This window comes from Drosophila mojavensis, unplaced genomic scaffold, assembly GCF_018153725.1.
Source record: "Drosophila mojavensis isolate 15081-1352.22 unplaced genomic scaffold, ASM1815372v1 contig_287, whole genome shotgun sequence".
Classification (NCBI taxonomy): domain Eukaryota; kingdom Metazoa; phylum Arthropoda; class Insecta; order Diptera; family Drosophilidae; genus Drosophila; species Drosophila mojavensis.
Genome location: NW_025318833.1, coordinates 127,738 through 143,795, shown reverse-complemented (window position 1 = coordinate 143,795; position 16,058 = coordinate 127,738). Strand labels below are relative to the sequence as shown.

The 16,058-nt window shown below is 40.4% G+C and overlaps 1 long non-coding RNA gene across 21 annotated transcripts in view; it reads right to left on the bottom strand.

Annotated features, from left to right (window-relative positions):
- Positions 1-12,482: 12,482 nt before the first annotated feature.
- Positions 12,483-16,058, bottom strand: part of LOC122757094 — an 84,159-nt gene continuing 80,583 nt past the window's right edge. For all 21 annotated transcript variants that reach the window (XR_006357018.1, XR_006357022.1, XR_006357021.1 and 18 more), the window contains one exon: positions 12,483-12,582. This is a non-coding gene — a long non-coding RNA (uncharacterized LOC122757094). The remainder of the gene's footprint in view (positions 12,583-16,058) is intronic.

The window sequence follows — 16,058 nt, the reverse complement described above, 5'->3', positions numbered from 1 at the left end:
GCGCACGCGATGAATGGAAATGCCTGGGGGAAGGGGGGGGCGCTAAAACAGCCAGCGGGTCGGCGGCGCTGAAAACTTGGGCGGCGACTGCCACTTAAGACAAATTGCGGGTAACAAGTAGAGCGCCCACGTAAATAGGCAAAGCTGCGCACAGCGCCAAAAATATAAAATAAAAGAGAGAGAGAGAGAGAAGATAGAGAGACGAAAGAACGAAAAAGAAGTGTAAACTGGGTGTAAAAAAATATATATACATATATAAATATATATGTATAAATACCCCATTGAAAGCTAGGGAGATGGCAAACTCTGATACAATGGAAATTTGTGGCAACAGAAAATCTGCATACAGTTTCGGTAAAAAGGGTTTGCTGTGCAAAGTATGCAGCAAAGTTTTCAATAATGCCAAACGACTCGTCCAACCAATTTCCCCCCGCTTCACAGCAGCTAGTACAACAACAACAACAACAACACAGCAATTTGCTTTTCCTTTTCTCTTTTTTTTTTACTTTTTGCCCTGCGCGAAGCACTTGAGCGCTCAAGTATTTCACGCCGATTTCTTGCCATGTTTGCCAGCAGCGTTCATTTCAATTGGCAAGCCTGAAAAGCTGACTGCCTGTGGGAGCTGCTCAAGTTGCAAAGTTTGATTATGTTTTCTTTTCTCTTTTTTAACGTTTTTCATTTTCCATTTTGATTGTCGGCTTCTGCTGCTGCTGTTATGAATATCGTGGTTAATTTCCCACTAAAAGTTTGAAGCAGCTTTCCAAGTTTTCAAAGTAGGGACGAGTAATTAGGCAATTAGATAAAGCGTGGCGACCAGCGCGTGTTGATACAGCGGCATATGCAGCATACGACACATGTGGCGCATGTGGCACATGTGGCATGCGGCTTTGTAATAATATCGCAGATTTATTTGCCAGCTACATTCGGATTGGGGCATACATTATCTGGCACTTTATAGCCAAGGATGCAGCATCATTGCAATAATCTGGACCGACTGCACGCGCCGCCACTAAAAAAGGGCTTAGCCTCTCCCCCGTTGGGCGTGGCCAAACACGGGGCCTGTCATGCGGTTTTATTAGAAATTGTTATCGCCGCGCCTGTTGCATACACTTGTACCCATGGCTCGAATGCTGCTAAACTTCGATTTTTATCTAACAAAACTGAAGAGCGAGCGAGAGATAGAGAGAGGGAGTGAGGGAGGTGCGGTGACCTGTGCTCCGCACTGCTGCGACCTCGGCTTATTGGCGCTTGCAAAGTTGCTCTATTTTGTCATAGCCATTTGCTGCTTACAGCCAGCTGGCTGGATGGTGCTGCCATTGCCGGCTTTGCCACGAGTGCTTTGTTATCTGTGGAATTAAAAACGTCGCCATATTGCTCTGCCAGGACGAGCTCTTAGTCCGACGGCTGTGACGTTGCTGCTGCTGCGGCTGCTGCTGTGGCTGCGGCTGTGTTTGAGTGCACTTTTAGCGCCATAAATCAGAAATTGTTGTTGCTCCCGTTGGCGCAAACTGGGCGCTCGACTGCTGCTGCTGCTGCTGCTGCCGCTGCTTCTACCTTGGCTCTGTGGCATGGCCTTTTATTGTTGTAATGCGAATACAAATTTATATTGACATCGTAAAGGTAAAAATCTTTTGCCGCAACTCCTTACATGTATATACATATATGTGGACGTGTGGCCACGATTTTCTGCCTCCCACCCAGCCTCCACGGCCTGCCAACGAAGCCAAGAATATCCTTAGCAGGCTCAACAGCCGGCAGCTCGCGGTGCTGTTCGCCAATCGTATATGCAATGTCAATATTTGTATTTGCTTTCTATGCGAACGTTTGTTGGTTTCCGCTTTTTTACGATTTGGGGTTTATGTGGCAATTGAAGCCATGGAAGAACCCCAGCGCACAGAGCCAACTGTGCAACGAAAGTGTTTTGGCATCAGCGTAGGGGATGTGTATATTTGTGTGTATATGTGTGTGCGTGTGTGTGCCTAGAGATACATCTGATATGGATTTGAAATGGAACATGATAGTCATCGCGCCAATTTAAAGTGCTTCAATGGCTGGATACGATCCGCAAATAATTACATAGTGCAGCTATAATATGAAGCTTAAAAAGGATGACAGAGATAAAACTGGATGTCATAATTCTAATATTATTTTTACTGAAGTAAACGAGGTACTAAATTATGTTCACAATATTTACAACTACATGATAAATCTATATGTTTTGAGAAGTAAACAAATGTTTTGAATTGTAATTTTTTTTTTTAGGTTTCATTATGTTTTTTTTTTTTGCTATCATTCAAAAGAGCGTCACACGAATAGATCTACTCAAGACGCTCAACAGAAAATAAAAACGAAAATATCCGAAGGCGAGAGCGATAGAATAAACAGTGTAAAGAATTAAATTGTTATTTATTTGCGAGCATTGCATTTTAAAATGTATTGAATTGAATTTTAAATAACTCATTCTTCACAAACCAATATATATTTGCTTATTTTGGAAAATAAAAAAATATTAAATTGATCGTAGAATTTTTAATATTTTATTTAATATAAAAAACTATTGAATTGATCCTAGAATTTTTAGTACTAATTTATTTCATTTTTTATTTTAATCTTCATTTTTATTCACAAAATGTTAATACGATTTTACGAGCATTACAAACATATTTAATTTTGGTGATTTTATTTATATTAAATGAATATTATTTATGCATGAAAATACTTGGCATTATGTTTATATGGATTATCATATTTTTTATAATTTTTTTTTCACTACAATATTGATTTTGACCACTGTACCGCATTGGTGCATGCATGGCGTTGCCACACTATTTGTTTTATTTGCGACTGCACAAAATGGAGCCACTTTGCTGCTCCACTGCCAGACCCCCTCCGTCTTCCACTCCCGCTCAGCATTCTTTTGACTTTAGATAGAATTTATGACATTATCGCCGTATGTTTGCATTTGATTTTGCTAGCTAACTAGCCCCAATCAGTGTTATGGGGAGGGGATTTCTGCTCATGGTTGTTATGGTAACAAGAAAAGCGCATTAACTATTCGCCGAGCCGTAAATGTGGATGCAATAAAATAAGCAGCCTACTTTTTAAGGGCACACACTGTTAAATTTTAATGGCGGGAAGGCAAAAACCTTGGGCTAAGCTCGCCTTTGCGGCGTAATAAACAAAATTCTAAAGATGCCGTCGCACACGAAAAGTGCTCAAATCATAAACCAAATAATAATTACCCAAAGCTTTGCAAGGGACTTTACAACAAAAGCCAAGCCCAGTTACACACACACATACACACATACGGATACACAGGCACACACATACATACAAATACATATGGTTGCCTGGCGGCACACGTTTACGCCCAAAAGAGACACATGGAAATTTATTGATGTGCGCGTGATGTGCCTAGACAGAGCGGACGAGCGGCACAAGGACAGGCGGGACAGCCAGGACAGACAAGACAACGAAATTGGCAGTAAGGACACACACAACGGCGAGACTCACTTGAATCAGGCGCGTACGTTGAGCCTTGGCAGCCATAAAAGCGCACATAATAATGTCAAATGAGTTACAACAAAAGCCGACTCCACAAATCCCACCACTCCATCCACCCACCCGATATCTTCGGCGCCGTCTTCTTCTTCTTCTACTTCATTCTGGGGCGGTTGGCTGGTCTGCTACCCTTTCGCTGATGACTGTATTAGGGTTGCCATCGCCCGCCCATTTGGTCGTTTGCAGTTTTTATTACGAATTTATAGGCGCACATGCAAATAAATCGCCAAAAGCAGAGGGCGGGCCCTGTCTCAAGGTGTGCTCATCACTTCCACTTTCTCTCCGGCGGTTGCTCGTGTTTTCTTTTTCGTTTTCTTTTTTTTCGGCTCTTTTTCCTAGTTGCTAAAGTATCCGGACAAGTTTTAGTTGGCCCCATTTCTAGTTTCGCTTTCAGTTGAAAACATTTTGCGAATTTTATAATGCTTATTTCACTGGACAATATTTGCGCTGGCCCAACACTTTCGCCGATGGCAGACGATCCAAAGTTTTTACTGTTTGTGTGTGTTTATCTTTGAGTTTGGTCAACAAGTTTTCGACGCGCACCTGCAGACAACGGCGCCTCGCGCAGGACACACAGCAGACACGGAGTGAGCCAGTGTAAAACTGGAAAATTTAGAAACTGTATGCGATGGTGGAGGCGGGGTGGGCAGACGACCAGTGAGGACAGGTGGACAGGAAGTGCCAACATCGGCAGGACACAACTGACGACGATAGTTAAGCCCAACTAATGCATGTGTCCGTTTGTTTGTTGTGTCCACATGCGAGGACACTAAGCACGACTAGGACAAGGCGATGCCGATGACGACAGCAACGACAAAGGTTCCTTCGTTTTGGGCCAAAGAAAAGCAATCTCTTTGCCGCACAGCGTGCAAATCGCGAAAATAAATATTGAACTGTAAAGCCAAAGTCAACATTGTACCTAGAATGTGTGCCTAAGTGAGTGTATGGGTGTGTGTGTGTGTGTGTGTGTGTTCCTTCTGTCTGCTGTGTGCAAGGCAAGAGTTAAAGCCGCCTCTGAGCCACAGCTGCGGCTCTTAAGTTGTTGCACAAAACACAAACAACAACCGTTCCTTGGCCACAATTCGCACTCGCTGTGTTTGAACAAAAGCTTTCAACCGGCGCGCGTTTATCGATAAATTATGAAAACGAGACGCTAATTATGTCTAGCGATTGCGCGCACAGCTGCAGCTGCACAGCTCACAGTCTGTGAACGATTATCATAATTAAATACTTATAATATTAATATATTTGCGCAAAGGACTGAACAAATGAAATAAATTTGTTTTTCTATTCTTTTTATTTTATTAAAATTAAGAGCTATGAATGTCAAAAAAATATATATCACATATGCTAACAGTGAGATATCCAAAAACGTACTTTATTATATATATAATATTATATTAGGTAAATCCACTATATTTATAGGCAATATCTATTTTTGTGTATTTAAAAGTTGATATGGGTTTGCATATAAAAGCAAGACGTTTTTGCATTTATTTCTTGAATCGTTATAAATAGAATGCAGTACACAGTTTATGTAGACAAAAGATGATTTATTGAAAGAAAGATGAATAATTAATTATGAGTTCCACAGAACATAAATATGACTCTGAATAGTGTAGTTGGTACGACTGCTTCAGTGCCTAATCATCTCAGAGTTCAGAGTACATTCATATGTTAACGCTACTGTTAGAGCTGCTTGAGTCTGCTAATGCTATGTTAAATGAAGCATTTATGGGTCTATACTCTGTTATACATGTAAATGAGAAAGTGGGTGACTCAACAGCATTACACAAAATGTTGAGCATAAGTATAGCACAGGAGAAATTAAATCAGTTGCTCTCATGACGTTCGGCATTTTGAGCAGATGAAGCACGACGAGCGATAGTTAATTTCTCCTCGTGCTCAAACTACGAACACCGGCTGAGCACGATCAAGCCGATGTGCTGTGAGAACAAGCATGTATGTATTAGATAGCAGAAGGTAATGCTGAGTAATAAGAGGTGTACTTGTATTTCTTAGAGCACAAATGTTACACTCCCCGTGCTCAATCACACTGTGCTCTTTCTCCCTGCTCTAGTTCTGTGATACCTGCCCCTCTGCATTCACTTTCTGTGCTCGATCTGCTGCTCTCCCTCTGCTCGCTCTCTACTGCGATAGCTCACAGTCAGCTTGCTCTCTCTCGGTGTTCGTTCACTGCAGTTGAGCATATGAAGAATAAAAGCATTGTTGAATCGAAAGCTGAAGCGGACGGTTGCACTTTCTGTTGGTGATTCCGCGACTGAAGAAGTAAGTTGGAAACTTAAGAACACAGCTTAGCACAGGATTACATTTTTTCCACATTGGCAACACAGGTGAATTTTATTAGATGGGATCAGCTTCTACCATTACTTCATTTAATTAATTTAAATATGTCAACAGAGTACGGCAAAAGCACTCGAACGCAAATTTTGTACATAAATTTTTTAATATTCCCATATTATTTTAAATAAAACTATTTAATCAAAAATATTAGTTGATATCACTTAAATATTAATATGTTTTTAATGTAATGTATGTAATTGAATACAGCAATGAATTTTTAGTTTATGATTTTTGTTGCAATATATTAATATAGTCGAGTTTCGAAATTCTGTACCCCGCTAAATCAAAAATCGCAAAAATCGAAAAAAAAAAAATTCTATACCCTTGAAAGAAATTCGTTCCCAATAATTCTCGATCATTTTAATTTCTGTGTTAATAGAAAAAAAAGTGATCGCTTTACCAATTCGAATTATCGGGATATAACTGTATTATTAAGAGCCTCTATATATTTGCACAGCAATTAATTTCCTCTATTACAATAGAGTCTCCACAATTATTATATGTTTTGTGTGTAATATTCCCACTACAAACTCTTTAATGAAGTGTGTGTAAAGTTCTTCAAATACACGCAACTATTTAAACTTGTCTTGTTTTCCTCTGTCGCCCCGCAAAAGTATGCAACATTTTTCGGTCGCCCTCTTGTGAAACTTTAACGAGACATCTGGGAATTGCATCATCTTGTGCAATTTTGTGCTAGTCGTAGTCGTGTATGCTGTGTTGCTATTATTTGTGTGACGAGAGCGCTGTCCCTCTGCCTTTTGTGTCAACCATAATAAATAATGCGCGCTTCCCTCTCACTCTCTCTGACTCTCTCTCTCTCTTTCTCTGTCTATGCGTGTGTGCATGCAAGCAAAAATTGTAAACAAAACGATTGCTTAAACATCAGAACAACATCAGCGACGCAAACAAGCCACAAGTAGCTGCCACACAGCTCCTCCTCATCCTCCTCCTCCTCCTGCTGCCCTGCTCCCTACCTCCTACTTTAATTCAACTTACACTTGAAGCGCCAGCAAGCTGAGCAACTTTGGGGGCGTAGCCGGCGACACGCCTTAATTGAAATTAATGTCTATCCCTTTTCGATTTCTATACACGCTACACGCTGCCCCTGCTATGGCCTCAAGTAAAGGGTCTGCTTTCTGCGCCGGCTCCATCTTGTACATTGTACTCGAACATAGTTTTTGTTCATTTTCAGCCAAATTGTTTGACTTATGTGTACAACAACAATGACAATGACAAGGGCTGCTTGTTAACTAATCCTCTTGTTCCAGCTGATGTCCTTCAAGACACGCATCCTCTAGATGCTGCTACTGCTGCGGCTGCTGCTTCAGCTCCTGCTCCTTCTGCTGCTGCCACTTGGGTTGTCTTACCAGCTAGTTATGCCCCACGCATGTTTCTCGGACATAATATGCTCGCTGGTTGCTCTTGGCTGCGTGCCGCATTCGTTTGGACACGCACAGAAATGAGCGGCATGCTATAATATTTTTGTTTAACGATTGTTTTGTGTGCCAGCGCCCGTTAACGGGGGAATAATTAGCCGTTAGCCTTTTGTTGTTACCGTTACATCGCCTCTTTGTGGGTGTGAGTGTGTGTGTAATGGGCCACCGCAAAATGGAGACGCGAAGAGCCATGAAGCTCTCTGGCATTGCCACTTTAAAGGATGGCGTGTGCATGTCTAATGTGCCACAAATTCTTGGGCCCGAATTACCCCAACAATAACAACAACAACAACAACAAAACAATCACACTAAATAACTATAATTTTTAACGCTTGCCAAGGCTGGCGTAGCAAACAAAGGCCACAAGGCAAAAATCAAATCGAATTGCACACAAGTACAGCAATTCTTGTATGTTTTCTGGTTGGGTTTTCTTGCGGATTACGTGGCGCATACTCAATGCCAGCACTTTTCTTTATTCCTGCTGTTTGCCGAGAGCATGTGCGGCACACGGATTTTGGGCAATTTGGTTCGCATCTCTTTTCTTTTTTTTTTAATTCCTGAAAAAGGTTTTTATTATATCGCGCACACACACACACAACACATACACAGAAAGTGCCCGGGCAAATAGCAACTACTACTGCGCTCAGCTTTTTTATATGAATTACAATAATAAAAACCAAAAAGCAAACAAAGCAGCCACAGTCGCATTCGTCGTTCCCCGTTGGCTGGCGCTGGCATGCGTGAGGTGAGCCGGAGGTGAAGGCAAAGAATAAAATCATAAAAATTACGAAAGGTAAGAGACAGCTAAGAAAAACGACAACATGCGAAAAATGCGTTCAAGAAAAATCGCTGTAATAAAGCCAGTCGTCTGGGGCTCGGTGCGCGCTGCTGTGTGCTCTGCTCTGCTCTGCAGCAAATAAAACAATTTGAGTGGAAATAAAAAATAAAACAAAGTACCAGCCCAGCCCAGGTGGCCAACAAAAACAACATCTAAAGGTAGCTGGAAATGAGCGCTTAATACAACACCCCGAAATGTAACTGAAACGCAATCCTTTGTGAGAATAAACTGCGCAGCAAAGCGCCAGACAAACAGCCGGGCATACAGACAGACAGAGAGACAAACACCGGCAAGAAACAAACAATGCTGCACGAAGCAGTCCTCATCGGCAGCATCCTCATCGTCATTCTTACCTCATCGTCTTCATGCCAAAGTAGAGCGCAACTTAAATTATTAATAACAAGCATAAGAAAAATAAATGTACGCGAATGAAGACAAGAAGACAAAAGGATCCAGCAAAGGAGCAGCTGAGTCGTCTGCCAACGGCACTTCGCTGCGCTTCACTTCGTAACCCGGAAGCATTGGCCGGTCAAAGTGCTGCACAGTTGGCTGCTGACGGGTCGCAGGCGCGGACAGGGTGCATGCCAAAGTGGGTATATAGGTACAATCACCTGCTGTCCAAGCAGGGCGACATACAGAAAGAATGAGAGAGAGAGAGAGAGAGAGAAGGAGCAGCAACAACAAAATGAAAACGGAAGTTCTTAAGCTCTGCGCAAAAGCGCTTATTGGCTGCTTGTTGTTGTTGGCTTGAAGATTTACGAAATCAGGCTAAATTAAATATAAATTACAGATGTGGACATGTTTTACCAATAACCCATTTCATTTCATTAAAGGCAAACACGATGCACCAGATACCACCACAACAATTTTAAAGAATGCTACGGAATACATTTATCTCGATTTTTAGCTTATTTTAATAGTATATTGTTTGCATATTATTATTTTTTTAAGCTTTAAAGAGTTCAAACTCAAACCAAAGTTGAAGACCTCAATGTAGTCCGACCTATAATGGTACAGTCCATATTGATCATGATCATAAGAAAGGAAAATTTTCCTACATAGAAGAAATGCTGCAGCTATTGTAATCCGAATAATTTATCGAAATAAATATATATTTTTTTAAAATAAATACAGTAGAATAAATACATATCAGTTTATCTGTGGACCAGATTCTACTGTATATTACTGATATTTTAATATACAAATCAAGTCACAGCATAAAAATACTAAAAATGAACACTAAATCATGATATTGATTTTATATTCACTTTGACTCAAGGCAAACTTATTTATATATATTGTATATATTATTGTAACTTTCATTTATAATAACATCATCAATGCAATTCAGCTGCAGCACTAATGATTGATCGTAATGTTTAACTTCAGGCTAATGAATTTCGTTTCTCAGAAAATCGAAAATTTGTTGAATATATTAAAATTAAGTGAATTACCTATTGGTTTATAGATAGCAGCGAGCGAATAAATCAAATTTGCTGTTCCCTAATATGTTATTTTATTAAACCCAAAACGCCCATTTTCATAGGCTGCAAATGAGACTTGATATTGAATTTTTTTTTTTTTTTTTTGGCCCCCTCAAGACATAAACATTCCACCCCAGACACTAAAAGGTCTATATAATATGCATATCTCATTGTCTTATTTCTGGTTTTAAATATTATTTAGCCGACACACCTTTACAGCCATTTTTTATGGGGCAAGGAGATAGATAGATGCTACTCCACCACTCTGCACCACCTACAAAAGCCACCCAGTTTAATTCTCTGCTAGATGATTTATGCCGTGCGGTCAAGTGTAAGTTTCCGTTGATTCCTCGGGCGGGAAATTGGGTTTAACGGCCGTGGCTGGTGGCTCGTTAAATTTTGACCCCTCTAAGGCAACCCTCGCAGCTGCTGTTGTTGTTGTTGTTGTTGGTAGATGTGTCTGACGTTTTATTAAATAATTTTTGCCTTTGCTTTTTTTTATGAACTGCTAACCGGCCTGTTATCACCACGGCTCAGTCAGCGTCTACTTTGCGTGCTCTGATTTGCCTTAATTAGTCGAGTCAGATCCGAGCATGCCTATCAGCCAGTTAATGTTGCCTGATAATTAGCCGCGTGTCGTTCTTTAAGCTGTTTCGTTGTATACAAGAAAAAAAATTTTAAACAGAGAGAAAGAGTGAGGGAAAAAATAACAAAAATTGACAACAGATTTATGAGCTGCCAATTAAACTTTGATCCCTGTGGACAACCGATACGATGATAGGCCCTAAATAATTTGTTTTATAATTATGCGCTTACAAGCAAATTTCTGTATATAAATTTACTGGAAATGCTTTTTTGACAATTATTGCAAATTATTGGATAAATATGTTTTAAAATATTAGATTATGATACATTATAGCATTTAAGATTTTATTACGCTGGTATATAATCATTGAATTTATATCACGAAGTGTGAATGAAGATACCCAGTTTTTCCCTCTTTACCTCATCAAAGCATAACTCACTTCCTCTGCCCCCTCATAAATAACTATATATACTAAGTTGTCCTCCGTGTTGCTCTATGAATATATACAAAACATATATTTCAGTCAAGCTCCATCGAGTGCTGCAGTTTATTTTTAAAAGCATTTGTCAGTAGTCAACAATTGACATCTCATGTTTCATTTATCTTCGATTGAGTTCGCAAAATAGAATTAAATGCATAGATTGACCAAATCCATTTACGAACAAAATCTTCTTAATGATGAAAACTACAAACCAATGCAACCACAGGCCAACCTCTGGGCATGGGACACTGAGCAGTGACAAGAGTCGGCTCTCGTAGCCCACACACACACACAGACAGAACAGCAAGCAACATTTATCTTTGATCAGAACGGTTGGACTCGACTCTATTGTGACTTTGTTGGCATGCTGTTTTGGCAACAAAAAATTCATTTACCATGTCACACAGCCTTTGTGGCATCAAGAACGCAGCTGGCGTGCCCCAAGGATAAGAGTGAAACGATGTCCATGCAGTGCTGGTCAAACAAACCGAAAGGGGAGAATACTAGGAATTCATTTATTAAACGTGCACTGACAAAGGCCGACAACGATTTAAACAGCAGCAGCAGCAGGAGCAGCAGCAGCAGGAGCAACAGCAGCTCTTGATATGCCTTCTAGGCGTGATGGAAAATAATTTTTAAATAAAACAAATTAAAAACGCATTTATATTGGTTCAAGCATTGTTGGCAGACATTGCAAAAATGTTGCTTTAAAGGATCGCCACAATGCCTTACACTCACACACACACACACACACATATATATATAGCCGAAGATATATATGTTATACGGCGCTAACGAGCGTCCATTATGCAAACAATAAGCGCCGTTTCCTTCAGATAAAAGCAAAACAGCCAGACAACAACAACAATAAAATGGAGCAAACAGCCAAAAAGATGTATATATATGTATATATACATATATTGCGCATACGCCACGTTTTGCCACGCAGTGGCCTTCATTCAAAAATAGATTTATGTGTGGCATTTAAACGAAAGGACAAACAAAATCAAGAAATATGTTGCAGCATTTATCAAACGTGACGCATTCCACAACACTGTCAGCCCTCGCCGCGACTGCTGCTGCTGCTCCTGCTGATGCACAGGTTTGACATCATTATTCCTCAACGACAACAACGACAGCAACAACAACAAAAGCAAAAACAACAACGAGAATATGCGGGCACTGCATTTCGGTATCATTAAAATGTGATCACTGCCCATTAAAGTTGTAGTCAAATGAGGATGTGTGCGGACGAGGAGAGCGTCAGGCGTCACCATCTTGGCAAGCAACAATTTGATTTAGTGGCGCGCATTATACTCTGCTCCCGTTCTATATCTGGGTGAATATGTATATATGTATATATTGTTAATATATACATAGAAATACATGTGGGGAGTGTGTGTGTGTGTGTGTGTGCCTGCAATAATGTCAACAATGAAGCAACCCCACTCGACATGCTGTCACATCCTGTCTGTGGTGGCTGTGGTGCGCTGCTCGCTCTTGTGCGCCAGTGGCAGCGGCAACATTTACATATAGCATTTTGCTCCACTTGTTGACTTTTTGGCCACGGAGGTCGCGATTTGCATGATATTCGCATTTATGAGCTTAATTTACTATTATATAATGAGGCAATGCGCAAAGGCCCATGTTTCGCACTCGAAATATTATTGGGATAAAGGTGTGTGTGTGTGTGTGAGTAAGAGAGAAGAGATAGAGCTTAGTAAGAGACTCACCTTGACTCCAATGTGAACCGGTGTGAATTCAGTTTTATGTATTGAAGGTATTGGTATCGGTAATGGCATAGGTAAGGGGCAGGACATCATGGTCGCTACCTGTGGAAACAAGAAAATTGAAATGAAAACAGAGAGACATGTTAGTTAATTAGTTGATACAAGTAATTGGAGTACATACATTGTGTAGTTGATATATAATTACTATGTTAGCATTAGAGTATTAATAAAGATAATAAAAACATTAATACGAATATAGTTAGTGTTTGTTATTATGAGAAAGTCAAAGGATCGAATAGAATGAAGCAAAGGGGAAAAAGAGAATATTAATAATGTTAAGCAAATATTAAACATGTAACAATGATTTAGTTCGGGACGTAAGATGCTTTAATTTTTCGATTTTAGAAGGGTACAAATTAAAAAGAGTCGACTCTATTAAACAAGTAAGAAAGGTTTAGTCTGGGGAGTAGGATAGTAATCAATAAACCTCAGAACAAGACACTTCATTTTATATTATTTTTTCCGTTGAGCGCGTTAAGTTTAACGAGTCGTATTGTGCTCTCCTGTAGAACATAGTTAAGGGAGAGATACACATTCTTCATATTCACATACACATGCACACACTAAATTCAAGTACGCTATTGATGTCTTTACTCAGCATACCGTTGCATATATACATAGAAAAAAGATGTTTCGCTTCAACAACTCAATCAAACGATCGGGGAAAAACGAGAGCGAAAAAAAAAAAAACATTTCGAGAACGAACTCGTTGAAGAAACGATCCAACCGTTTGCTCTCTAAGATTTTTCTCAGTGTCACAAAAAGACATTTATTCGCAGACATCGAGAAATGGTCAACGGTAATATGTGAATTGATTATTTGAAAAATTTTAATTGACTGTACAATTATTTTAAATTAATTATTTCCAAGTCAATGCTGTAAGGATCAAGCTAAATCATTTCAAAATTGCTCAAATGATCATCTGTCAAAAGCCTCATAAAAATTATTTATGTAATTAAAAATCTTATTATTTTATTATTTAATTGTTTATTTAATTTTTTTTTTTAAGTTTTTAATTATTATTAAATTTTTTGAAAACAGTTATTTATCATCTAAAAAGAGCTAAAATTGTCTACTTTCTAAGATTTACATATATAAAAAAATTTAACTTTAATTTAAGCTGTCTATATTTTACCTTAAACTGCTATCACTTCTTTCAATTGAAATATCTCATACATAATCCTGTTTATGCTTTAAAGCAACCCGCAAAGCAATTTAATCGTATCTCTATAGATTCATTCATTCACATTCTTTGTCAATATCACATAATACAGAGAGTAAACTGAAATAGTTTCAGTAACCTACATAGCCTATTATAATGCGGATATAAAGATCGACTTCTATGGTAGACAGTGCAATCGAGCCAAGCATTTCGCCAGGAAAGCGGTCAACATGACCATCAAATAGTTGACAGCTTTTAGCACTATGTCCTACATAAACTGCTTCCTGCTGCCGTTGCTGCTGCTGCCCCTCGCTGCTGGTCAAGCTAAAGTTACCGCCCACTTTCTCTTTCCCTGGTGATTGACACAATGAATGCCGACTTGTCCAACAGTTTGCCAATTCTGTTGGCATTGCAATTTTTCGCCTTTTCAATTTCACGCGTTTTAATAGCAGCAGCAGCAGCAGCAGCAGCAGCAGCTCTGCGTCCTGCACAACAGCACAAATCACAGCCACATTCCCATTGCGTGCACATCCTTCGCCTGCACCACTGCTCGCCATTTTATTTGGCATCATCACTTCCATCACCATCATCATCATCAGCACCAGCAGCAGTAGCTGTAGTATCATCATCATGGCCATCATCGTCATCATCATTGTCATTTCCGCTTTTGCGTAACGACGTCAACGTTTTTGATGGCTTCATTTCGTTGCGCTGCGTTTCGTTTTGGGACAGCGTTTGGCAAGTAAATCATAACTGCAGCTGCAGCAGCAGCACAACCCCAAATCCACACACCTCCCCTCCCACCCCTCACTTGCACACCCATCCACCGATAAAAAAAAACTTTTCGACTTTGTCAGAATACGAGCAGTGCTTTAGACTCCCAACTACAAAGTAAAAATCGCAACGCAGCGCAGCGCATTGCGAAGCTTGAAATTAAAATTGAATGACAAAGTGGCAAATGTTGTCAAAACTTTGCATTGCTCTTGGCAACAACAACAAGTCGTAGCAGCAGCCGCAACTGCCACGAGCCATTAAAGAAAACCAGAAGCAACAGCAGCAGCAGAAGGAGGAGAACAGCATTGCCTGCTGCACTTACAACATTTCAATTTCCGCACTTGATTTCAGTTTCAGTTTTCAGTTATTCCACATGTTTTACCACGCTATATGTGAGTAATTGTTGATTGGATTTTGAAAAACAACATTTTTAATCGCATTACCGCAGCGCCAAGGTGGTCTTTGAGTCTATTTTGACAGCACTACACAAATGGGAAATCATCAGAACGTATCGATTACACACAACTGCCTCGCACTTAGGCGAGTGCCTAGACATAGTTTTGCCTCCCTCTCGCTGTCTGTCTGTCTGTCTGTCTGTCTGCCAGTCTGTCTGACTTTCTGTCAGCTGGGCTGTCAACTTGTTTATGCAGACATTTCAAATGGTCGGAGTAAATTGTTTTAAGTGCTGCAAGAGTGTCGCTTACATATGTTGTGCGCCACAACTAATTAATAGAATTCTGCGGCTGAGGCAACCAAAAGTGGCAGCAATCATCAGCATTATCATCAGCCTGCTTATGCTCATCATCATCGTCATCATCGTCATCATCATATCAAAGCTAGTGAGTGGCAAAATGCGGCCAGGCATGACCGCTTGCATTTTAATGACGACAACAAACGGAAATTGACGTTGCTTGACTTGCCAACATTGTTGCCCGTGTGTAAGTGCTGGTTCTTTAATGGTGACACGCGACACAGCAGCAACAGCAGCAGCAACAGCAACAGCAGCAACAACTCCAACCGACGAGCCGAAAACTGAAATGGCACACATGTGGCAGCCATATGAATACATGGCAAAGTGCGATTGTTGCAAGTTCATTTGTTGTTCAGCTCCAAGTCTCACAACAACAACAACAACAACATTCAGAGTGACATTGATGCATGACCCGGACCGGGTCAGACGGGCCACCCACGCGTTAATTTGTCGAGCTTTATGTGGCCGCTACGTTTGGCATTTAAGCAGCATAATAACTGCCAGGCAATGAGACTGAAGCGCACTAACGGACTCGGCTCGTGCTACAGTTGGCTGCTGACTGCTGGATGTTCCCATCGTACAACACAATACAAATGCGATCCATACCATGATTAATGTGCTGTTAACTTGCATGCATCATGCTGCATTCAGCATGCAACGTGCAGCATGCCCCATGCCCCATGCCTCATGCTGCACATAGCCCAGAGCTAAGTAGCGGCCTGTCGCCCTGTTGTCATTGCAACAAGTTCATGGCATTTGCCGTTGCATTTTCCGCACTGTCAACTATGCGCACCGCATTGCTGCGGGGCAATGCCAACATTAACAACAACA